Consider the following 26361-nt stretch of genomic DNA (forward strand, 5'->3'; position numbering starts at 1 on the left):
TTTTAATAAGCCAGGTTCCTGCTACACACAGGTGCTGGAGAAACTACACCCTCATTGTTCTGGTTGAAGAGTTAGCGTCTTGGATTAAAGGTCAAAGAGGGCAAGAAGGCTCAGCCAAAAAGGAAAGGCTAATGGCATCACTTGGGAAGGTCTCAACACTCAGCAAAGGAGCCCACAGAGACTCTCCCCCCAACTCTGCCTGGAGAACATCTGCCTGACGTTGAGGGCACGAGCTGCTGGGCATGTCAGCTGCTGAAAAGGCCAGGTCCTGCAGTGTGACTCAACTGTCACTGCCCTGAGCCCGAGGGCAAAGACTGTGGCTTTGGATACATTCTAAATGATAGGGTAGACACCCCCCCCCCCCCCGCCCCGGCAAACCCTGCAGCAGACCTAAGTGCAGCTTTGAGTTTCCGAGCAGGGGCCAAGACATCACTCAAGTCTGTGTGGTTATGAAAAAGAAGGTACACGATATAAAGAAGGCATTCTGGGCTTTGCAAGCAAGAGCTCTCTCTTGCGGGAAGACGGGGGATCTGACATGTTTTCCTTAACAGCAGAGGCGGCTTTTGAGGAATCACCCATATTCCCTTAGAGCAGCAGCGGCCCTTCGTCCCTGAGTTTCTGAGCAGGCACCTTGTGCCAAGCTCTGGGGAAGAGGCTTTGCATTAGCGGATTGGGCCATCTCCGGATCCCCAGGCCTCACGCAGGGCTCGGCACAGGGCGTGCGCTCTACTTTTGGCTGAATAAGGAAGTGAAGCTTGAGTGTGTTCGTCAGAGGCTGTGCTATTAGGGGATGCTTTCCTGTGATAAAAACATGTCTGTGTAAAGATCAAACCTCACGGCTGGATGCATGCTTGAATTGAGCACATCCATGTACGCAGAGACATTAAGACACGGAGGAAAGATGGCCCCCACTTTTTTGCAGAGACCTTAAGACGTGGGGCAAAGATGGCCCTAACATTTTTGCTTCGAGTCTGAAAGTATTTTTACAGCTGTACTATATTCCTCTATCGGCAGTGCCTGGAGGGACACACTCATGAACCTGGGGGTCATTGGATACACTGACACTATTTAAAGACAAAAAACTGAACCACAGTAATACATAAATTGGCCTCCCCTTTGACAGAGGATGGAAGGAATGTCTAGACAGACTTGTGAGAAAGAGCAAAGACATAACCACTAGTGTTACATCAGGACCCCCCCTCTCAATTGTGGGACCAGCCCTGTCCCCTGGAAGCCAGGAAGCAGGAATGCAGGAGCACCTGGCTCCGGGGGTCCCAAACAGACCAGGTTTGACCACTTGCCACTGACAAAGTCCAAAGGCAAACAAACGTGGGGTGGTGAACTGAGAAAGTAATTTATTTCGGGGAGGCCAGCACCAGGAAGACAGTGGACTACTGTCTCAGGGACCGTCTCCAAAGTGCTGAAAGCACTCCCAGGACTACGTAAGGAAAGTGCAGGGCAGAGGCTTGTGGGTGCATGCATGCAGCTGGGCAGTGAAGGTCAAGTTGATCACTGTCTTGGGGGTCAATCACGCGGGGGTCTTGCTGGCGCAGCGTACTCCTTATTGCAGGAGAGGGTAGTTTCGGTCCCCATCATGGGATGCTTTGCCCAGACCGTCTCATGCCTGTTTAGAGAGAAGCTGGAAAGGAGAACTTAATCATTTAGAAGGTAGAGACCAGGATCAAAACGGAGGTGGCGGATAGCGGAAGTCCTCTTTCACTCCAAACATCTGCCCCAGGAATGATTCCAAGTTGATAAACTTTCTGGTGTGTGTCGTCAATGCTGCAGTGAACAATCAGGAAGTTCCAGTGTGAGATGAGAAAACCAACGATGCCACTCAGTTCTGTTCTTTTGATTTTTAAAAAGAAACGTTAGGGGCGCCTGGGTGGCTCAGTGGTTAAAGTCGCTGCCTTCGGCTCAGGTCATGATCCCAGCGTCCTGGGATCGAGCCCCGCATCGGGCTCTCTGCTCAGCAGGGAGCCTGCTTCCTCCCTTCTCTCTCTGCCTGCCTCTCTGCCTACTTGTGATCTGTCTGTCAAATAAATAAATAAAATCTTTAAAAAAAAAAAAAAATAAAAAGAAACGTTATCTGAAAGAGGCACGAGGAGATTCATTTTATTTTGTCAGGAACTTCACGGTAAATTCTGAAAAGGCCCCCACACGACAGACTCAGTGCTCGGAGGCGCTTGAAACAGTCGAAGAGCGTCTTCACCTGGGTGAGGCTGTGATCGTGCCTGGCTGTCCAGGGACACCCAGCTGCATTTGAAGCGCGGGGTTCCTCACCAGGGGTTCCACTCCTGTGAATTCCTAGAGTCCCTGCTCCTGCCTCCTTTGACACTTCAGCACCACAGACAGCGAAAGAGGGATGGTGGGCTGCTCTAAGGACAGACCACACTGCCCTCACCGTGGGCCATAACCCAGCCAAGGAGGTTTGTGCTGTGACCTTAGTCCAGTTACAGGGAAAAGATTTTCCCCAAAGGGATGTAAATGCAAGGAAAGCATTTTTGCATTTGAGTATCTCTGAACATGACTGCAGCAGGATCTTAGATTCCGCTCTGAATCAATCCTTGAGATTTGGGAGGAATGTCGACAAAGGAGTCTCCCGCTCCTGGGAGGGAAAGCTGGAGGGAGGAAGGACACTGGCTTCCTTCCCTGCTCTGGGCAGATTCCATTCTCGCGTCTCTGCAGCTAGAAGCAGAGCTGGGTTCCCTGCGACTGGCAGAGCAGGGGGATGGTTTGGAAGGAGACGGGCCAGGCTGCCACACGGGGTGCACTCTCCAGCAGGGGGGCAGGCTAGAAAGTGGCCTGGCCCAGAGGACGAGACGGATTTCCCCCCAGCTCCCGGCAGTCCTGAGATAAGAGCAGCCTGGGGGGCTTCGTGCAGAGAGACGTGGCTTCCACACTTCCCCTGCGGAAGCTTCTTCTGGAGTCATTCCCATGCTGCCACGGGCAGGTCTGGCTGCGGGACGGCATGGAGCCTTTGCCCACGCGGAGTTTGCAAAAGCAACTCTTCTAAGGCAGTCAGTTCTATGAGACCAAAACCTCAGTGGCCTGGGCCTGACTTCGGCAAGTCCCTCGCTCAACCTGGGTCTAATCATTGGCACAGCTGGAGGAGACAGCCAGTGGCTATGCCAGCAGCTGTGTAGCTGGGGACTGGTGGTGAGCAGACGACCCCCAGGAGGGTGGTCTACACTGCCTTCACCTCCAGCCTACATTCAGGTAGCCTCTGGCCAAACCCCCCTCGTTGCCCCTCCCCGCTGCCTCTCCTCACCCTCCGCCGCCCCATGCTGTGGGAGTGCAGTCCCCCACCCCTTCCCAGGCTGACTTCTCCCCACCTGCAGGCTCTAGCGTGATTGTCCTCTCTTCAGAGGACCCCTCCCCAAAGACCGGCTGCCATTCTCCCTCCCGCAGCCCTGCTCTCAACAGTACATAGGGCGACTTGGGAATACTTATGGTGTGTTTGTTTAACGCCTCTTCCATTCACACTCTTCAGCTTATCTATTAGCAGGTCGTGCCACATCTACCTGCAGATTAGGTCCAGAATCTGGCCTCTTCTCAGGGCCTCCTTCACCACCTCTCCATCGAGGCAGCCTGGCCTCTAGGGTCCCCACTTCTGTGACCTCCCTGGTATATTCCCTGGAGGGACCCTGGCTTGCCTCCCTGGCTTCTCATCTGCTGGACAGACAAAGGCCGAGCTGTCACAAAGGATGAGGAAGAGCCCCTTGGCTGTCAGCTCTGTCTCTGACCTCGGTCCTACGACCCTCTGGCCCCTTTGTTCCAGCCTCCAGTCTTGGCCGCTCTTCCCGCAAGGGCCTTGCTATCTTGTTCATCCACCACATCCCGCTCACGCACCGCCTCTCCGTCTTCTTGATGCCTCCTTCCTCCTGGAATTTCCCAGCTGGGGAGACATGGCCTATGACCAGCCCACATCCCCGGGGCTTTCGGCTCTGCACCCCTGTGCACATCAGAGGCTGTCTGCGGGTTCTGTTGGGGCCACACCTGCAGAGCAGGCCTGAAATGCCCACGCTGGCACCCCAGGAAGTCGTGGCCTCAACCGGTGCACAAGGAAGTGGGTCCCATGCTGTCTCCCTCGTTCCCCAGCAGGACTGGGCTCCAGCCTGTCCCCCATGTTATGACCTGGATAACTACCATGCCCTTACCTTAGCTGGCTTCCTCCCTTCCCTGGATCCCATCCCTGCTCCCCTGCCCCCCACCCCAGGTCTCTTGGGATCACTTCCCACATGAACTCCTTGCTCTCAAAACCCTGTGGCAGAGCTGACCGACTGGGGGAACCTAAACGAACAGATGAAACTTTTCTGAGGATTTGCTGATCTTTCTCATCAGACTGTGAGGTCCTGGAGGGCACGGACCATCTTACTCATCTGTGTGTCTTTAGGCCAGGCACTGTGCTGGGCACAAAACTGCACATTCGCTATCTAACTGATTGGTTGGTTGATTGATTCATTCATTCAAAATCATACGTCTTCACTGAGTCCTACGACAGAATTTGAAGAGGCCAAGTCATTGGCTGGTAGCCAATACTGGACAGCCATCTGCCCGATGTTCATACAGGAAAGCAGCTCTTACCAGGTATGTCACTTCATAGGGTGGCCCCTGAATACTGCATTTAGATGTTCAAGTACAATGGGAACTCCTTCCCTCAAGCGGTCACCACTCATGCTGGCACAGCCACAGACAAAGGCTGTGAGGGCACCTGTGCCTTTAGGGAGGTCGGCCACAGGGTGATGCTCCCCAAAGGCCACGCGAGACACCTTAGCTGGGCCAGCGAGCTGAAACTGGGCTCTCAGAAGCTTCTCTGAAGGAACATTCCTCCAGTGACAAGTCCTGATGGCCCTGGAGTTTGCTGGGATCCGAGGGAAGACCAACACTGAGCCTCTGGGCTGACGGTTCCTTTCTTTGAACTTTGGAGTGGGTTGTCTGGCGACTGGTCTCCCGGCAGAACAGAGACCGCTGCTTCTCAGCTTGTGTACTGTCGGCATAACCTGTTGTCATGAATGTAATTCAGACTTCACCAGGAGCGCAAATAAAATCAGTGTATGTCCGGGGATAAAGCTGAAGCCGATGGCCTAAGTGCAGAGATTTCAGCAGACCCAGGGAGGCCTCAGAATAAGCGCGCCAACATCCTTTCCTGCAGCGACACAAACACTCCCTGCACGGCCAGACGCCCTGCTGGGCTGTGTGTGCAGATGGGGATTCATACCCCGAAAGGAGAGGCAGAATGTCTCCCGAAGCCCGGCATCCAGAGGAGGGGCAGGGCGTTGACTGGGGCTGAGATGGGAAGCACCCGTGAGCCCACTGGTCATGCTCCTTGCTGATCAATTCCAAATCCTGAGTTCCTGCTCAGGACACATTTTGATTTGACTCATGGTCCTTGTTGATGAATTGAGAACATTCTACCATTTATTCCACAAGTATCTGTGTGACTGTCATGCCCCAGACATGGGGCCAGATGCTAGGGAAATCAGAGCAGTATGATGTAGACTTTCCTCCAGGGAACCTGCAGCGCAAAGGTACTGTGGCTAGCTCCCTGTTACTCAATGTGCGGTCTGTAGATCAGTGGTGCCAGCACTGCCGGGAGGCTGGTCAGGAAAGCAGATGCCTGGGCCCCATCCCAGACCTGCAGAATCAGAACATGCAGGTTTAACAAGACCCTCAAGTGAGTCCTGTGCACGTGTCAGATGTGCTAGTCTAAGACAGAATATTTCTCCCAGTTTGAAGGCCCTTCAGAGTCCCTGGGACCCTTTCCATCTGCAATAATCCTCAATCATCATATAAAATCAATGACAAATTCTGGAAAGAGCCCCAGACTTCGATTCCAAAGTTTAGATCAAATCCTGGCTTTACCTATTTGCGCTGTGTGACTCTGGGCAGATGATACAGCCTCTCTGGGCGTCAGACTGCTCATCTGTCACACAGTCGTTCTAAGACCTCTGCATCCCTGGGCTATGCTGAAGCTGAAATGACGAATCCTTTGCAAAAGCACACAGTCCAGAGCCTCCCATCACATCCTTCACCATGGTCCTCTTTCCTTTGCCCTGGGAAGGAGAAGCTGCATTTCCCTGGGGCTCCTGGCTTCTACCTGCACCCTGCCTGTGGACTGAAGGCCTCTGTGAGCACAGGCAGATCACCAGGGTCAGGGTTCTGCTGGGCTGACTCATGGCCCAGACACCCTGTGATTATGGGTGTGTGTCAAGGCTGCAGACGGGCTCAGGAGGAGCTCAGGACCTGTGGGGAGGCTGTGGCAGGTTCCTGTGGGCTTCTCTGCTTCTGTGCTCCCCCCGCTGGGGTAGGAGAGGAACTGGGTCTCCGCTCCAGCTGCTCTCCGCTTTCGGGAGCATCTTCTGTAGCTCCCTCGGGGGCTACAACCGTGCAGGAAGACACTGTGACTTAGCGTGCTCTCCTCCTTGGACAATTTCCTAATAATCAACACACATCTCATTTTACGCCCCAGATACATTCACCAAGAGTCCTAACAGTCTGCAATCATCGAAGGTGTTCACAAATTTCAAGGACCACTACGGTGAGTTTCTGTAAAGCACATCATACAAAGTGAAACTGACCACTGCAACTCCTAATTCTCCCAGGCTGGGGTTGAAGTGTGGATGCGTGTGAAACCCCTTTGTCTGAAGAGCTGTCTGTGTGTGTGGTCAGGGGCTCTCTGTATGCAGCTCGTTATGGGCGGGGGCAGTTTCAAGTGAAAACTGGGAGATGAATCTGCAGAACTACGGCACCGGGAGTCTATGAGAGATGGGACTGCGGGCAACGTCAACTCTCTGTCAGGCTGGACCATGTGCCACCGCTGTACTGGGATGGTCTGACCTACGAGACTGCCAATTCCAATTGGTTTAACATAATACCACAGACAGTCTGCAATTTGTGAATTCTGTATAATGACGATGCACTAGCTTTGCTATGCGGGAAAACAGACAGACAATAAAGTCACGGGGAAGTGGACAGTCCTAAACTGCCAGCCCCCAAGTATGATCACACCCAGACTAGCAGTCCTTCCGAGAGGTGCTAACTTATCCTCAGTAGGAAGCCAAGCCCAAAGCCGAGAGTTAACCCTAATTCCGAGTCTCCTGGTGGGTTTATTTTAGAATTGTGGAGCCTCTGGGTAACCCTCTGAGGTACACTGCCATGCTTCACCATATTCTGTTGTAAATGTGTCCATTTGTACCTATTTTGTGAATGTGTCTTCAATAATTTTATATCTCCTAGCAGAACAGAAAAATATGGCTTTGATGAATATATTTATCAAAGATGTTTTCCAAAGTGTAGAGAGAGGAATATGACAAGAGAAGGTTCTAATTCTAAGATTCCAAGGGCAGACAGGCCAACAATGACCAACTATAGCGGCAAATGAATAACTGTGGGCTTCTTCCGTAATATTCTCCCTAAATGAACATGCCCTGTATTCAGAGCTTATCCAAACAATTCTGACAATGTAAGACTGATGGCATTTTGGTGCTGCTCCATAAACACGTGTCTCTGCCATATAGAACCAAGGACCTCGGCATCGCGTCTCAGCCCTAAGACATATTCACCTACACCCACTTCAATGTTTATTAAATTAAATGGTTTCAGAAGAAGAAAACCACAAGGGAACCGAAGGCATTTTCAATGATACTGTTAATGGAATATGGCTGGTGTATTTCTAACAGCCATGAGTCACATCTACTACTCTCTGCACTGTCACCAGGCAACGGGTTAGGATGAGGGTACCTCATGGGCACTACAGCCTTCTGGGTAACACGGCGTCACTAAAATGCCCGCTGTTCTCCAGCTGAATTATTTTTCCTCTTCTGGAATAAGCCAAACATGCTTGCCACCTGAGGGCCTTTGCACTCTCTGTTCCCTCTTACCCAGACAGCAACAAGACCGCCTCCCATCTCTGCTTGCGAGATGCTCCAACATTGAAGCTTCAGTAGAACACCCCACCTTCTCCTTCCCATGGCGTGGATTCTATCTATTGTCTGTTTCCCTTTTTCCTTCCCCTGCAAGGAGCACAGGAGCCTGATCTGTTCTGCTCACTGATATATCTCCAGGGCCCAGGAGAGAGTCTGGGACATGGTGCTCCTTGAATTCTTTTTTTTTTTAAAGGCGGAGTTACTGCCTTTAAAGAATTTCTACAACAGTGCTGCTTCTCGTGAGCATAGTAGTACTGGTTCATTTTAGAACATTTCACAGGCATGGATAAATAAATAAATAAATAAAGAAGACAACCTAAACTATCCATAATTTTATCACCCAGAAAGAATCATTGTTGCCATTTTGATGTATATCCTTCTAAATCTTTTCATGCTTTCTTCTTTGACATAAACAGAATTATATCATTTGCAACCCGCTTTTGTATGGTGTAAACTTTTTCTTTGGCAGCATTCTTCCACCACATGATTTTAGTGATGGCATCACACCTGCTGTGTGGCTCTACCAGTGTCCCCTATTGTTGGACAGCCACATTGTTTCCAATAACACACAGATGAACAATTTTGTATTCTAAATCTCCATGCACATCCCCAGTCTCTGTAGGCTGGATTCCTGACGTGGAACTGGCCAGGTCACGAGGGACATGGCAAAGGCCGGCGCCCAAGGCCAGGCACTTTAATCTGACCATGAAATGTTGGACAGAAAAGCGGGAATCCAAAGAGTCAAGGCAAACTGATTCCTCATCTTGGTTTCTTTTGGGTCTTGCGTCTAATTTCATCTAATCGTCCTTTTCGAACTCCCTTTCAGATTCAATAATCCAACCAACAACTATAAGCTGCTGGCATGCATCCCTGTGTTTCTCCCATACAAGCACGCCAACACCCACTGGCTGGAATCTTCTCCTGGCGCCAGGGATCACAGGTGGCCGGCAAATCACAGGTGGGCATCATTCATTCATCTGCAGGAAGTTCTCAGGCCCAGGGATGGTCAGGCACAGAAGGGTCCTGGGAAAGGTCCGCCCTGCCTTTGGGCAGGTGCAGACACTGGGGTATAGAGAGCTGACTCCACTCCCCATGGCTCTGGAGCCCTTGAGGCAGTACTTGGGGGCAGGGGTGGGGGGTGGAGAAACAAGGATGTTTCTTTCTTCTATACTTATCCTTGAAACCGGATCCCCAGGGGATCATTCCCCTGGGATGTAATGTTGGACCAGCAGCACAAGGGTGACAGAACTTTTAGAATTTGGAAGGAAGCTGGAGATACGCTAACCCCTGTCACCCACGTTACAGATGTGGCGACAGGCTAAGTGATGAGTCTCACTCTGTCTTCGTCCCCAGGCTCCGAATCCAGACCTCTGTGCTTTGAATTCAGTGCTTGTCCTCCCATAGCAAGGGTAGGCCGAGGTCTTCTGTGAAGGGACCATTATTGGGGTAAGGAAAATATGCGGCTCCGTCAGCCAAAGAGCATCTCTGTTTCAACAACCCAGTTCTGCCATTGTCGTGTGAGAGCCACACGAGTGAGGGGTCCACGAATACCCGCACGGGCCACATTTTAGCCCGTGGGCTGCCGTTGACCTACCCTTGCCCCGTATCACTGCCAGTAGATGGAGACAGCACACCCATGTCTCCTTGTGAACCCAGCACAACGGCCACGGTGAAGAACACGCACTGGAATTATCCACTCGCTCTTCCGCGGTGTCCGGTGTTGACCTCCCCGGGGCAGGACCGCGCCGCGCGCAGCCACCCCGTGTGCGGAGGGAAAGGCTGAGTCAGTAGGGCAGAAATGTAAGGAAACCACATTAAGTCATTTTCTTAATAAGAAAGATTTTTATGGACACATCTACTTAGGCTGTTGCCACCGCTGAACGAATTCACAGGGAGCCGGTGGGCCTGTTGTCATGGCAACCGAGCCACAGTCTCCAGAGAACCATGGGGACCCCCCCCCCCGACACACCTGCGCCCTGTCCAACGTGGACAACGTGAAGTGCTTGGTTCTCTCTGTCCTGAGCGTCACACACCTCTAGTAGCCTCCTGTGCTGTTTCCTGCACAGCCAACCTCCCTCTCCCACATTTCCCAGCTCTGTCCCCTCACTGTCCTCTCCGGCTGGCTGCCCCTGGGGTATCAGGCTGCAGCACTGGTCGTCCTGATAAACCAGTCCTGGGAAGGTTGTTGCCCTCAGTCCTCCCCTGCTGCTGAGACTCCAGACCTGGGTCAGGATCCGAGGACCAAAAACTCGCCCTCAATTTTTCCCTTTGCAATAAGAGGGGTCTCTGGCCCAGTTGGGGGAGGGGGTGCACATTCCGGAAGGTGCCGTGTGAGGGCATGTGGCCGAGCCACAGTACTGCCAGAGCACGTCTGGTACTCAGTACTTCTGGGAAACCTCTAATCCTTCTGCTGCCAGAAATGTTCCCCTTTGGGGTTAACAATGCACGGATTTACGAGTCTGCTGTGGCAGGGTTCGGAGCCCGGGAACTCCTGGAAGCTATCGGGGTCAATGGTTCAGATGGGTCAGACGTTCAGCACTGCTGCTTCCAGACGGTCAGCAACTCTGCTGCTGAGAAAGCAGAGTGGATGTGACTGGGCTGGGGCCCAGGCAGGTCAGGCCAGACCATGGGAGTCCCTCTGACCTACAGAAAGCCTGGACTTCCTGCCTTCGCGGCACCTTGTCGTAACATAAAATAGAGGAACAACTGGGAACATAACGTGGTGATCCCAGCTTCAGGTCCGTCAAAAAAGTAGAGAGAGAATGTCACGAATTCCTACGGATCTTAGGTGTGCAACTTTTCCTGGGATCTTTTGTTTGCAAGTCTTCACTGCCCTCTTGTGGTGTTTTCCTTTCCAGAGCCCTTGTGCAGGGACTGGGATCTTTTAGTAGAGATGTGCCTGAGGTTTCCTGGGCTGCCCTGCAGAGGTTAAACTCCTACAAATGCTCAAAGGAGACACAGATTGTATCTTTCCAGCTCTGCCTTTACAGAAGATGGTTCTAAATCTCGAACGTGAAAGCCAGGCCTCTGAGAAATGCCCACCGTCTGGGCCAGAAGTGTGTTTTAGTCTCTGCATGCTTCAGGTCTTGAAAAAAACATCTTTACGGTTCCAGACCTAGGATTCCTGAATCTACCCTCTACCCCAACCCCAGACCCTCGACTGAGCTCAGACTTTGCAAGAAGCAGGGAAAAGGGGGCAGGGAGTGCTGCGAGGGAACGGGAGTGGCCCGGGGGAGCCTCTGTGTTTATCTCAAAGGTAGAAGCACAGAACAATCTGGGAAATTCAATGAAAAAGCCCACGGGGGAAATGCAACAGAAGCTAAATGATACAGAACAGCAGCTCCTGAAATCAACTGAAAACCAAAATCAAAACCCCTCAACACCAATAAAGCCTACAGCCCTGGGGAAAGTTCCAGACTCTGCCCTCCACCCCTGTCCAGCTGCTGCCAGAGAGGTGAGCAGGCCTGGGCCCCTAGCAGGGGAGGCCTGACCTAGCATCCTCATAGAAGTCAACACAAACAAATAAACAAAAGGATCCTTCTCCCCCCAAAACTAGATACGTTTGCTCAATTACTCAATTTTCTTTATTATAAAACATCTCTGACAACAGCAAACATTTTGAAAGTGGGGTCGAATGCAATTTAATTCAGCACACAATTTCCACCAACCATTGATTTCACCCTATCTTCACTGGGTGTTTAAAAACCACACCAGTTTTTGGCTCAGTGGGTTAAGCCGCTGCCTTCGGCTCAGGTCATAATCTCAGGGTCCTGGGATCAAGTTCCGCATTGGGCTCTCTGCTCTGCAGGGAGCCTGCTTCCTCCTTTCTCTCTCTGTCTGTCTCTCTGCCTACTTGTGGTTTCTGTCTGTCAAATAAATAAATAAAATATTAAAAAAATAAAAAATAAAAACCACACCAGTTTTTGGGGCGCCTGGGTGGCTCAGTGGATTAAAGCCTCTGCCTTCGGCTCGGGTCATGATCCCAGGGTCCTGGGATCGAGCCCCGCATCGGGCTCTCTGCTCAGTGGGGAGCCTGCTTCCCCCTCTCTCTCTGCCTACCTCTCTGCCTACTTGTAATCTCTGTCTGTCAAATAAATAAATAAAATCTTTAAAACACACACACACACACACACACACACACCAGTTTTTAAAAACGGAGGGACTTAATTATAGCTCAGTGGGACACATCTGCTTCCCAGGCCAGTGGCCACTGCACTGCTCTGGGCTGCTGTGGTCCCCCCACCCCACAACTGCCCCAGGGCAACCGGCTGACAGGGAAGAAAATGGCAAGGAGCATGTCCACCAGATGTGGACTGGAACGCCCGTCATCGCTGTTGATTTCTCCGAGGCCTCAGCTGCTTCATCTGTAAAATGGACTGACACTGCCTCCCTCCTTCTGAGTGGGGAGATCTCCCTTCCTATAGGGACGGTGGCATCACGAGAGCTCAATGTAAGGACCTATTTAGCCAGAGCGCTTCCACCCAGGTTAAATAATAACCTTGTTGTTTAGCCCTTAAAACTGTCCCTGCCCCCCTTCCTCCAGGGGACTTACTTAAAAACAAGTCCCGGAAACCAGTCCCAGGTAACAAAGCCCAAGTACAAGGGTGGATCAGACAAGTGGAGACATCCGATCAGTGGGGGGACGCATACTGTCTCCCTAGTTACCAAGGAGTATGGGCCCCACCCTCTGGGCGCCTTTTGGGCACCAATTCTGACCAAGGTGATAGGCTGGTTCAAATATCTACTAGGGTAAATCGTAATTCAATTGGTCACTTATGTGTGACCTAACGTGACTGTGCAGCTTTTTCTGTGTGTTACAACTTCATTGGCCACCTGTGCGTGGCCAGGCCCAACCGCATGGCCTTTGCCCTTAAAAGCTAGTCTGTGAAGCAGAGAAAGGTCCTCTCTGTAAGAGGCGCGGCCCCGAACGTTCGGTCTGATTCTTGATCCTTGGTGCAGAAAAAAGCTATGCTTGACCTTCGCTTTATATCAGTCTCGCTCCTTTAATCACGGACCCATTATTGGGGGACCTAACACTCAGGAGCTGCTGCTGCCACACCAGAAGAGAGATTCTTCCGATAGGAGGCAAGCAGAGAGGGGCAGAGATGAAACAAAGGGACATACATGAGATGGGGGAGGGGTCCCCAGGGCCCTGGGGGCCATGGCCAAGCAGTCCCCATGTGTTTGCTGTAAGGGCTGGTCTCCAGGGCAGGAGGGGCCCTTGGAGGAGGGGCTTGGGGGAGGGTGTGTATGGCTCAGAAGGGGCTCAGATGCCTGGAGGTAGACGGCGGGTGGGGGGGGGGGGTCTTGTGTCAGTAAGCCGGGAAGGGCTGGTAAAATTTAAATTCTTTCCATTGCTGTGATCCCACCAGTAGCTACAGGCCGCTGGGGCTTGGGGGGCAATGTGGGTTACACAAGGATGAGCCCATGGCGGCACCCTGCAGCCCCAGCCACTATCTGTGCAGATGCAGCTGCCCACCCACAGCCACTAGCCAGAGTCACAGACTGTCCTGCCCGCCTGCCTCCTCCCAACGTGTCAACACAGAGAAACGGCCCCCAGGGGCCAGCCATGGACTGAGGACTGACAGGTCTATTTTCAGAAAAAGCCACAAGGTGAGGATTAGTTCCTGAGCAAGCAAGCGATGCCACTCTCGAAAGAGGTGTGAGCGACAGCATTCTGCCCACTGCCTGGGCCGGGGCGGATTTCCAACAGACAGGTGACATTTTCAGGGAGCGTCATCTCTGCTTCTTGTCCTGAGACCCGTGACAGAAGGCACAGGAAATAAGAAGTGTGCACCAACGCAAAGACAGGAGGCTTCACTGACATCTCCAGATCCTTCTCGTCAATGACCTTCATTGCTGGAAGGGGGAGGGGGTTGCTAAGCCTCCAATGCACAACTGGGTCTCCCAACCTGGGGGCCCATGAGGAGGGGGTGGGGAGGTGCTCAGAAAACATGACGAAGCATTCATTTTAACTTGGCGATGGCTTCTCAGAAAACAGCCATGTTTCTTCTCTCCATGGGGAAGACCCCTGGTTCGTAAGAGATGGGGGTGGGCGGGGGGAGGATGTGGACGGTGACAGCAGCAGCACCACCAGCCGATAACCCAGCGCTGTCCTGGCCACCATTCATATTGCCTCGTTCAGTCCTCCCAGTGACCTAGGAGGCTGGTGATTTTTATTGCCCCCATTTTAGAGATGGAGAAACTGAGGTACAAGAGGTGAGCTAAGCGGCCTTACAGCCAGGAGGCTGAGCTGGGACTTGAACCCAGGAAGCCCGGAGCTTAACCAGGCCACCAGGCTGCTTCCCTGCAGGGACAAGAAGGGAGGCTTGCCGCTCAGTGGGTGGGAGGGACGGCAGGGGACAGCCTCTCACTGCAGCGGGGAGGGGCCGGAGTTTATCTGCCAGGAGGGGACCCAGGAGGTGAAGGCTTCCTCCTGACTTTTTCTTCTTCTTTTCCCTTCCCCTTCCCTTTCCAGCCACATCTGAGCTTTGTGGCCATGCCCAGCCCTTCCTACACGTGGTGAAATAGAGCCCGCTACCTGGATTCTTTCTCCCCGGGATGACAGACTCGCCAGCCTCATCACAAAGACGGAAACACACCGTGCGGGCAAGGGACTTCTGGGCCCCAGGAAGGACCCGAATCCCCTGGTGTGAACCCACTTCATCAGAGTAGAGCTGTCCTCTGAGATAACGGGGCAGGACAGGTGATTCGTTTGCTTTTACAAAGGAACCATCTCCACGTCCTGGAACGATCGAGAGGGGACTGCTCACTCCGAGGGGGACATCGCCGGGTGGCTCAGTGTGTCGGGCGCAGCCAGCTTCAGAAGAGGTTTCTCCAAAGCGAACACACAGCATCACATGACAGCGTTTCAAAAGACAAACAACGGGAGGGCGGCGACGAGAGAAACCGTGACAGATGTATGTTTTTACACACTCTGTAAGACTTGTGAAACCTCAGAGAATATTTTTTTTCTTCCCTATTTTCCATAACTCTGGGTCACTAATTTTTGGTGGCCTGGGGGCATATATCTGTAGTGTCAGATACAAGTTCTACAGAAAGAAACTTGAACAACATTATTTACTAGATGTTTTCCTTAGTGCGGTGTTTTAAAAAGTGTTTCCTAAGTTGACTCTGGCTTAGGCTCGGGAGTGGGATTTCCCTCTTGCAAATTCTTCACCCAAGTCTTTGAATGTTTAGATATCTCAGATGGTTCCAGTATGAATATGGTGTAATGATCCAGAGTGGATTTCAATTATTAACAAAGGCAATACATTGAAAACACAGCTGGTACACGACTCTAACCAGCTTCCCAGAAGAGACTGGTGTTGTCAGAAAAGATCAGGGATAAGATTTTTGAAATAATTTACATGCACATTGCAAAGTTCCATTTGACAGTTTCGGGGGCGGGGGGGACGGGTAGAATGGTTGATTAGGATATGAACAATTGATTTGGGGAAAAAAATGAAAAAAATGGAAAAAGGAATGAAATACAGTGAGTAGCATTAAGCCAGGCATTAAGAACATCAGAAAAATCTGATGATTTCAGCCCATGATGTATTACACTACGCCTTCTGCAGAAAGGCACACATGTAGTGTAAGTACGCCATATTGTTTGCATGCTCATGTAGATGTCTACATAAAATTGAAAATGAGTCTCAGTATGTGATTGGGGATATATACTGGCAGAAGGAAAGGAAAATGTGTGTGTTTAAAGATGCACTCTTTCTGTTCATTCGATGCTTTAAAAACAGACTTGAACTTATCTTTAATCACTGATCGGAGATTTCAATTATTTCCTAGTTCATATAATCTTAAATGGACTTAATCCGGAGATGGGGAGGACAGGTATGCTCTCTGGGTGACACATAAGGAGCGTTTTCCCCCTCACTGGAGGGTCGTGGCCATTTGGAGGGGAGCGCACCGACGGGGACATGAGTAGGCGGAAGGTTCAAGCCACCAGAACACACAGTGCATCCTTAAGAGCGGAGAGCATGGCTGGGGGGGGGGGGGGCTCAGGCTTGGCAGCCACAAAAACGTTTTTGTGGCAAGGAAGGTGGAGGAGGACAGAGTGGAGGAAGAACTACCTTTAAGAAGCGGACATGACATCCCTGTAAGAGACAGGAGAAAGGGGAAAACTGCGAGGTTAGTAGGGAGGACGCTACAGACACAGGAAAACAAAAAGCACCACGAGAAAAAGAAAACTCGAGTTTCATTTCCAGTGCAGACAGAAGGCACGGGGAGGGGCAGCCCAGGAGGCAGCGTGAGGCTCCAGCAGAGAAGGCAGGCACTGCTTGGAGGCTCGAGAGAGGCAGGTCTGACTTGGTCCTCGGAGGGGTGGGAATGGGCCCTTTCTTGTTGTGTGCATAACGAGCAGACTCGTGTCAGACCACACAGAGCCACGGCCCTTCTCGCTCCTTCTTGTGGCTCTGATGTGGCCACGCGTGACATCCCATCACACAGACCCATGATGATCGTGATGCTTCCTTTGCTTAGGGCCGATCCAGATGGTGGAGTAATGGTTCCCCTGGTTCGTCAGGTGTCTGAGGTAGCACACAGCTAGTTACCCGCAAGCTTTACACACGGAGGTCGCCACTCCTCAGTAAGTCAGAAGAGAACAAAACCCACTTACCATGAAAATTACCCGTAACAAAATTAATTTTTTCCTTGATAATTCAGAAGACTCTTTGGAATCTTGAAGAGCCAAAGACCACTGGTAAAACATAGACTGGGCAGCTTGTTAACCGTGTTCTGGTTACCTGAACAGTAGGTGACCAGGTTTGGCTCCCTAGGCCTATTTCTTTTGATATTTCAACTTCTGTCTAAAAAAAAAACAACAAAAAAGCAAAAAACCCCAAAAAAACAAAAAAACATCCCTCCTGACTGGGTAACTTTACTTTCGAAAGAGCTAACATGAGAAGAATAAATTGAAACCATCTTAACAGAAAACTTTGTACAAGGAGTCATGAGACGAATCCTGCAAGTTCATACAGAGTATGAGTGTGGGGGAGAAAATTTGAGAAGGAGGCTGGTTTTCCAAACCCAAAATTCCACAGCCTGAAAAGGTCACCATATCCCCGAGCCTTAATGGAGAGGAGATCAGAGACAAACAGATTATATTTTGTGCTTGGAAGGGTTTGTCTACTAAAATAGGAAGCTGGTCAAATAATGAATTTTACATCTCTTTGAACAGGTACGGATAGATTAGCCTTGGTTACATCTTCTAATTATGGTCCTTTAAATCTGTAATCATGAATCTATTTATAATTGTTCTCAAAACAGGCCATTTTATTCTAATCCCCAAAGGTCTATTTTAGGCTAGAGATCTTAATCCACATCAAGATTAAAGGCAACTAACAATAGCAACAAAAACATCCTTATTGAAATGTTGGTGCTGTTTCCAAGAACCCTAGAGGAAATTTAGTTGACATTTCTCCTGCACCTTTCGGATAGAGCTGCCCAATCTTTGCCTTAATACCTCTAGGGAGAGAGGACTTGAGGTTGGCTGAGATGCCCTGAGAAGTACATGGTATGGCTTCAGAAGGTCCTACCTCCCACTTCCATCTGCAATAGGTCACCTTCTACAGAGCCTACTTACAAAATCCTCCAACGGACACTTCCGTGTGGGCACTTTCCCAGCCTTCCCCCAACCGCTGGGCTCTCGGACTCGACTGGAGCTAGAAAGACCCCTAAGCCATTTCATGGTTGGACGTGGCAAACCAACCCAAATCTTTTTTTGGAAAAAAAAAAAAAAAGTCAGGGGTGCCTGGGTGACTCAGTTTGGTTAAGCATCTGCCTTTGGCTCAGGTCATGATCCCAGGGTCCTGGGATTGAGCCCTGCGTCGGGCTCCCTGCTCAGCGGGGAGTTTGCTTCTCCCTCTCCCTCTGCCCCTCCCCACCGCTCGTGCGCTCTCTCTGTCTCTCAAATAAATAAAATCTTTAAAAAAAAAATCAAGGAAAGGTTAATGGAGGGAATCAGCCAGACTCCCGCAGACCCTCTGCTTCCACACATCCGTGAGCACTCCGAGGGAACGCAGGTTGACCCTCACACTTTGATGTCGGCCGGAAGATGAGGAAGTAAAGTTCCTCCGTGCAGAGGCAAGACGGTAAATGTCTGAGAGCTGCCTCAGTGGTTACCAACCCATCTTCCATAATGGACACGAGAGACACGGAGCCCACTGGGGTCCTGGGCACGGTTGGCTGGTTGGCTTGATGAGGCAGGGAGAGCTACGATGCCTCGCACACTAGGGCAATGGTCTTAAAGGCCAGAGACTTGATCCATGAAAACAAAATCCATCAATAAAACCAAAACAAAACACCCACGAACACCCCAGCCATCAGTTCCTGGGCCTCTCACATCAGGAGCTGCCATTTTGAGTTCCTGAGGCCACTGTGGTCTCACGTTAACGCCACATCACGTCACGAGAGCCACAGTCTTCTCAGCAGTGAGGCTGGACTGGAGTCTCAAGAACTGGTGATACGGGTGCTTGGACAAAGAACTGACCTGTGGCCCGAGTCAGACACCTGCTCATTCTGTTTACTGGGTTCAGGCTGGAAAGAAAGTTTGGCTGCTCCTTTAGTGTGAGGGTCAGGAATATTATGCACAGAGTGGGGCCAAAGTAAAACGTGTCACGCCCCTTATTCCTACTCAGTAATGTTCTTAAGACACGCCATTCGCCAGTCGGAAATTTCCTGAACTACTTGTTTCTGGAACCACATGAAGTATGGGAACGGGGCTGGTCCATCTCTGAGTGGGACCATATTCCTTGCACCTGTGGTGTTGCCTGAGGCTAAAGGGATTTAGGTGTGAAGGAGGGAGACTCTCTGGGCTGCAGAACGGCCTCTCCCTGGAAGGCCTCCATCAGCTTCCTAGACACCCAGGCTCAGACACCCTCCCCCGGGCTGTCGAGGAAAGCTGAACGGGGCCTGACGTTTAGATCTGAGGCCTTCAGAGCAGGGCTGGCCGTTCTCACTGTGGACACATGAAGGTGGCAAACCCGACAGGTGAGCCATCTCAGTCTGCACAAGGAAATCTCAGACCGGTTTAAAGGGCTTGAGAAGCATGTCAGTATGGGTAGGCTTTGGAAAGCCTGACACAGAGGGGAAGTGGGGGGGGGGGGTCTTTGCAAGGGAACACCAAGTACTGAGGTACGTGCCAAAGCATGGTGTGTGCACGAGGGGGACGGGGACGTGGCGTCACAGGGAGGATGACCGAGAAGAGACAGGAGGTCTGGGTCCTGCTACAAGCCAGCTCAAGTAAGGCCCTTCTGTGCTTTTGTTTTCTCTCCACGGCAGTAATTTTGCACGTCGCCCCCCACTTCTGATATGCTACTGCTGCATTATAAACTTCCCCTGGAAGGACCAGACAGCACATATTTTAGGCTTTGGAGGCCACAGAGCCTCTATTCCAGGGATGCAGCTCTGCTCCTGCAGCTGGAAAGGAGGCACTGACAATAAACGGACAAGCGTGGTTGTGTTAGTGAAGCCTTTAGATGCTGAAGTATGAAGTTCATCTAATTTTCAAGGGTCGCGAATATTGCCCTTAAAAAAATCACTGAAAATATTCCAACCATTCTTAGCTCAGGAGCTGCATGAAAGCAGGTGGCTGGGGGTCCATCCCTGTGCCACTGGATTTGGATACTGGGTGTAATGGAGTCTGTCATCACCTCCACAACCACGGGAGGACACAAGTTTGTTCGTCCATTATTCGACGGGTCACACCCTCCCCATCAGCGTTTCTCAAACTTTAAAGGGGACAGGAACCCCCCCCCCCCCCGGGCATCTTGTGAAAATGCAGATTCTGACTCAGTATAAGTCTAGGATGGGATCTGAGAATCTGCATTTTACAAGTAGGCTCCCTGCCCAGTGTGGAGCTCAAAGTGGGGCTTGAGCTCACGACCCCGAGATCAAAAGCTAAGCTGAGATCGAAAGTCAGGTGCTTAACCGACGAGCCACCCAGGTGTGCCCTGCATTTCTGATAAGCTCCCAGATGATGCTCTGGCTGCCAGTCCATGCGTCATACCCGGAGTTGCAAGATCTGAAGCACAAGTGGTCACTTTTTTTTCCCCCCAGGCTACTCAGGGAGTTCAGAATCCTTGGGAATGACCTCCCTAGATCCCTAATTCTAATTCTTTGTAGGACATGTTCCTTGGGGAAACAGCAAACAGCATTATATTGAGGGGTGGGGCGTTACACTTATTCTAGGCTTTTCTGTCTTAAGGGGCTTTGACTTCTTTTTTGGTGCGTGGGCTAGAACCATAGGGACCGGTATCAGTGCTTAGGTACCATATCTCTTGTTCGTGCCAAGGCACACTGGTTCTCCCTTCCTTCCAGCTCCTGACCTGCTAACTTCCTGTGGTGCCAGGCCCTGGGTGCACTTGGATGGCTGCTTTTCACATTTACTGTAGGCTTGCCCTGTTTATTGAACCAGCAACATCCACCCATAAGGCCCACCCCACAGCTCCAAACACAAGGCTTTTTATGTCAATTCAGGAATCCATTAGGATGGAACAGGCAACTGGAATGTACAATCTTTTTCTGGTTTCCCACCAAAGTCATTTCCATAAGAGAAATTAAGCTGAAAACATGTTGCCAATGCTAGGCTATAAATGCATTCACCCTCCCTGACGGACTAATCAGAAATGCTGTGCAGTTGCTTTTGGAAGCTTTCTTTGAGCCTGCTCAGTTGAGTGGTGGTGCTAACCTCTGCTGACAAGGATCTAATGAATGTGTGACAATGATTTCAAACATTGAACTTTGTTCTGTTTCAGCTTAAGAGTTTGCTTCTAAGACAGAGCTGAAATACAAAGAATAAAATATCCTTCAGCTGATGTGCATTTTATAGTCTTCCCCCCTTAATAGCACATAGTTCAGAAAGTAATTAATTAAGCTATTTAGGGACCAGAATGAATAAACTAAAAAAAAAAAAAAAAAAAAAAAAGCAGAATCTATATTGGGGCACACAGATTTTGTGTTTTGGGTCCAAAAGGTCACTGGAAAGTACTCAGGTTTCCATAGTAACAGTAGCAGGCCTGATCAGATCAACAAATAGCTACAATTTATCTGAGGGTCTCCAGTGAACTATTTTCTTTTTTTCTCATCCAGAGAAGAACACTCTGAATTAGATAAAGTCTTCAAACACAATGGAGGGCTTCTGGAAAATCCAATTTCGGCAACAGTAAACAGGAAAATGTTTGCTAGCTCCTTCCTCACATAACCTAGCAACGGAGTCTCATCAATGTTGACTTAAATACTTTAATAGTAAGTGGATCACATTAATTTGTTAATCAGTAATAGGGATAATCTCAAAATGTTTCCCTGGAATAAATGAAAGTAGATACATGTGTGTTCTTCAGGAAATCTGCAGTCTCCAGGGTGCTGATTCTTTCTGGCAGTTTCTGGACCTCTATCATGAGCCCCACAAAGCAGCTCATTCTCATGGAACACCCACATCAATTTCATTTTGGCTTCTTTCGCTTTAGACCCTGCTCTGGTTCTGAATGGTCACAAATGCAAAAACTGGGAGGACACAGACCTCATGGAAGCCCCGGCTAATCCTGCCTCAGGGTCTGACCAAGGGACATTCTGTAGAATCTTTTCAAAAAAGTCTTTCAAATCAAACACTTGAGCCATGGAAAGTTAGTGTCCCTTTGTTTCCAAAATATCTGTTAAAACTAATGTAGCTCATGAGTTCACAGCCCTTAGGTAATACATTTAGTATATTCCCTAGGTAAAGCAACTTTGTGTCTAAAAGGGAGGGCTGGGTGAGAGCTCTGACCCTCTGCTCACAGCTTTCCAACTAACCAGACATTCTCAGTACATTTCACTGGGACTTCTGGGACGACTGTGAGAAATTTGTATTATTAAATTATTAAGTAATTCAAATATTGTCCCAGCTTCGTTACATCCTTCGAATAGTTACTTGGTCATGTCAAAAATACACACACCCACACATACTCCCCCGCCCCCCCCGCCCCAAACACTTATCTGGGTCCAGCAACATGCCCAGAATCCTAAGAGAAGCAACTTCCTGAAATCCAGTTCTCTTGGATACAGATGACTTAAAAGCCCAGGAAAAATACATTAGAAAGTCACTGGTTTTGCATTTCTGTCACCACCCCATGACAAACTATTGTTCTTGGGAGGAAATGTTCTAGATTAGCCCGGTCTGATAGAAATACCATGTGTGTTCCATACATAAATTTAAATTTCCTACAAACCTCATTAAAAATATAACTGACAGGTGAAACTGATTTCATAATATTTAATACGACATATAAAAGTATATAACAACAGATTTGTTAAATGTAGTGTTAACTCAATATATCCAAAATATTATTTCAATATAGAATCCATATACAGATGATTATTAATAAGGTATTTCACACTTTTTAAAATTTTTGCTGAGTCTTTGAAATCCTGTGTGTAATTCGTACTCAGAGAGCATCTCAATTCAGACTGGCCACATTTTTAAGTGCTTGATGGACTCCTATGCCTGATGGCTACTGAATTAAACAGTACCACCCTAGAGAATTTTCAAGGTAAGGGAAAAAACAGCTATTCACCCTGGAATTTGGGATTATGTGATTATGTAGCTGATGATACATTCAAACCACTAAAGATGAACGGGCTTGGCTCCTATGGGCTGACCCTATCCAACGGGTCAAACAATTTCTGGTGTTCCTCGACCATCTGAAGATAAAGGCTGGGCATGAAGTCAGATGGAGAGGATGATGATGGTCTGTAACTGGGGAGAATGAGAATTATCGTGAGGGCATCAACTTGAGGTCCTGGGGCTGAGCACAGATGACCCACGGGTAGGGGATGGGCTGAGTGTAGCACCAGCAAAGCTGCCAATTGGGTAAACATTCAAGTTCAAACCACCCTGAAATGTTGCCTGTATAGGAAACTGAGCTGAAGCAGAGCTGGGTGGGGCAGCCTGCCGCTGAACGTATTGAGAGAGAACTAGAGTTTTAACTTTAGGCTCTAGAACGTGGTGAGTGTTGGGACAATCAATCTATTGGTCTGTTCTCAGGAATGATTTCCTGACCGAACTTCTCCAAGCAGCATTCTCACATGCTCGTGCCTCTCTGTAGCACCTCCTTGCACATACAGGTGTAGGGTCAGAGTTTCTAAGTTTTCATAAATGTCAGTCTAAACCTAATCTGAGTAAGTCCATAAGATATAATCAGCTACGATGAAAGCAACAAACAAATAAAAAAACCAAAACCCCCAAACCCAACCCCCCCCCCCAAAATCCCAAACCCCAAGAGTCCTGGCTACGCTTTATTGAGCACTTACTATATGCCAGGTGCTAGCCTAGGCAACTTACACAAATGAGCTCCTTTAATCCCCACAGCACTGCTCTGCAGTAGACACTACCATTATCCCCAATTCACAAAGAAAGGCCAATGAAAGATCAGAGAATTTAAGCATCTTATGCAAGGTTACTGCTAGTAAGTGGGATAGTCAGGATGTGAAACCACGACTATTTCCACTTGTGTCCTTTTTCTAAACTACCATGCTGGAACATGGAGTAATGTGCCCAAGTTCATGCACCTGGGATGTGGACAAGCCAGGGTCTGAGCCCCAGCGGCAGGGCCCCCAGGCTGGGGTTCGTGCCAGGATGCAGAACCACCCCTCAAATGCGGGGGTCAGAGTGCTCAGCAAGAAACCGCCTGGAGCTTAGCGGTCCCTCGCTGCGCTCCCTGCTCTCCTCCTCTTTGTGTCCGTCAGCAGCACACGGCCCCCTCCTGGGAAGGGGTGGGGTGGGAGGTGGCTGTCAAGCCCTTGCCCCAAGAGCAGCTGCCACCCTTCACACTCGATCATAAGCTTCTCTCTTTAGAGACCTCTGCAAGGACTTCTCTGTAGAGAGCTCATACACTTCTCAAGCAACACTGCCACTGAAAAGCGTTCATCTTGTTCTCTTGCATCCTGACACTCCGGAGAGCTGCCTAGGATGTGTCACCTGCCAGCTCTCTAATGGGACATTGCTTTCCATGATTTTCTGACAACAGAAATATTCCATGCAGACAAAGCCCAAAGCGCACTGCCTCTTAGCGATCTTAATTCTGCTATAAATGTGTCTGTTTTGCATTTTAACTTTTTTTTTTTTTTATATTAGATGTTCATGTACCCAGGAGTAGAGCAGCCGTGGAAGGCAAGGACGGGAAAAGACTCAGGTGCTTTTAACTTCTCACTCCGCTCTACTTTAATTCTCTAAAACAAACGACGAAGACGAGGAAAAGCCTTGACCCTCGGGCAGAAGACAACGGCGTGGCCTCCTTTAAGAAAAGCTGCTTGGCTTTTTTTTTTTTTTTTACAGCAGCATCTCCAGTAACGGCAAACAACACGTGGGGGAGACCAGCAACCCCAGTGGTAGGGAGGAGTTCATTTAAACTCCATCTGTAGCTAAAAGTCATCACAATACAAATCAGAGACAGTGTCTGTGATATGGGAGCACAAGGAGAGAATTAGGGTTTGACTGTTTTAAATACTGAAATGTGACATGTGAAGAGGCGGGTGGTGGTTTTCCTGGACTCCTGAGGCTGTGCTTGGGCGCGGTGGGCCCGAGGAGCCTGGTCCGGGGCTCGGGTCATCAGCCCTACTGCTCCATTTCTCCGTGGGGAGGACTGGGGACGAAGGTCTTGGTTAGAAAGAAATCGCTCCAAGGGAGAGGGGCCAAGCCTTAGGAGAAAGGCACTGCCTCTGAGAGGAAGGGGAGGGGAGTGAGGGCGTGTGTGAAGGGGTGGGGGGTTGGGGGGAGTGTGACCCCGGCAGGAAGTGGCTGGCTCCGAAGGAAGGGCCGGATAGTGGTCTCACAACGGGCCTCTCCTTTTCTTCTCCCCTGAACCTTCTCTCTTGTTCTTATTTATTTTAAAAAGAATTTTATTTATGTGACAGAGAGAGCAGGTGAGCACAAAGCAGAGGGAGAAGCAGACTCCCCGCTGAGCAGGGAGCCCGATGTGGGGCTTGATCCCAGTGAGGAAGGAAAGGGTTAAGGTATAGACAGGGAGAGATGGGGGCCCCCCGGCTGGGCTCTGGGACCAGTCCCCCGGAGGCAGAAGCCCTAAGCTAGAGTGAACAAGAGATAAGGACACAAACCACGTGGTTCTGAATGCTGGGGACTAATTTTCCTCGGTGGCTACAGTGTATCATGGAAAATGACCAGACCTCAAAGAAGTAAGTCATTAAGGGTGTTATCAGTAGTCTGTGCTCAAACCAAGACAGCACATGAATTTCAAGGCCACAAGTTTCCCAGGGAGTGCTCCATAAGAGACAGCCCCTAGAAGCCCTCCGGGGCAACCCATTTGGGACCCCTCTCACTCCAGGGAGCCGCTTCTGTCCTTTCTGCTCTCACCTTCACTGAATAAACTTTCACTTCACTTTCCCTTTTGTGTCTGCAAGATTCATCCTTCAACTCTGTGAGACAAGAACCCTGGGACCCTATAACACCAGGACCCCGGGATCCTGACCTGAGCTGAAGGCAGACGCTTCACCGACTGAGCCACCCAGGCGCCCCTCCCTTGTTCTTGATTCTAGAACATTCCCAGCTCTGGGGGTAGACGTGGCCCAAGTGGCTCAGGGGAAGAATCAACCAGACCAATGAATCACAACACAGAGACGCTCAAGCTCACGAATAACCATGGAGACAGACAAATGACCAGAAGATCTCCTGGAATGGTTGTCAATGAGGAAAAGATGTGCTCAGAAGATGCTTTTCTTCTAACTGGCCAGTTGAATGCCAGGCATAACTCCCTGGGCAGAGCTCAAGAGGCGAAGGATTCAAATCCCAGATTTGGTGAAAGATCCAAAGGGCGTCAAGACACCGACAGAAATGCTGGAGTTTCCTGGGAGCGCCATTGCCGGCAAACCAACGGCACCATTCCTGGGGTGAATGGGACGTACCGGAAGCTGCTGCTACACTGAGATCCTACGTGGGTTCGTTCTCGGTGTGGTTCATGGACGGGCTCACTCTCAAGTCTTTGCTCAGGACCTTCTGCCAAATGACTGTGCTGAGAAACGTCAGTGCGGACGGTCTCCTCAGGCTGAGACTCCTTTGTCCTCCTGAAACCTTGCTTCACCCAGAGACGGCCCGACCCACTGCCAGTTACACCAAGTTCCCAATCCACCTACACGCTGTGTTCCAGAAACCCATCTAAATGTACGTGAAGATCTAGTTCCCCATAAAATGATGTTATAAATGGTGATCGGGATTCATCAATACCCTTCTATTTCATGGTGTGGCTGGACCACAAGACTCAGAACCAGTCCTCCATTGAGAACACGATTTCAACATTAAAAAAAATTTTTTTTCCCAGAAAGCTCCAGAAGTTTAAAAAAAAAAAAAAGTGCTCTCTATAACCCAGTTTCTGCAATGGACCATATTGAGGATGATGATAAAACACTTGTATAAAAGTCTGCTTTTAGGAAA

General features: G+C 49.9%; 1 protein-coding gene across 1 annotated transcript in view; it reads right to left on the reverse strand.

The window, feature by feature from the left end:
• Nucleotides 1–26361, reverse strand: part of PRKCA (protein kinase C alpha) — a gene marked incomplete at its 5' end in the record, with an annotated part of 384835 nt that overhangs the window by 51730 nt on the left and 306744 nt on the right. The gene's annotated exons all lie outside the window — the stretch shown is intronic.

Source organism: Martes martes (genome assembly GCF_963455335.1).
Source record: "Martes martes genome assembly, chromosome: 16".
Lineage (NCBI taxonomy): Eukaryota > Metazoa > Chordata > Mammalia > Carnivora > Mustelidae > Martes > Martes martes.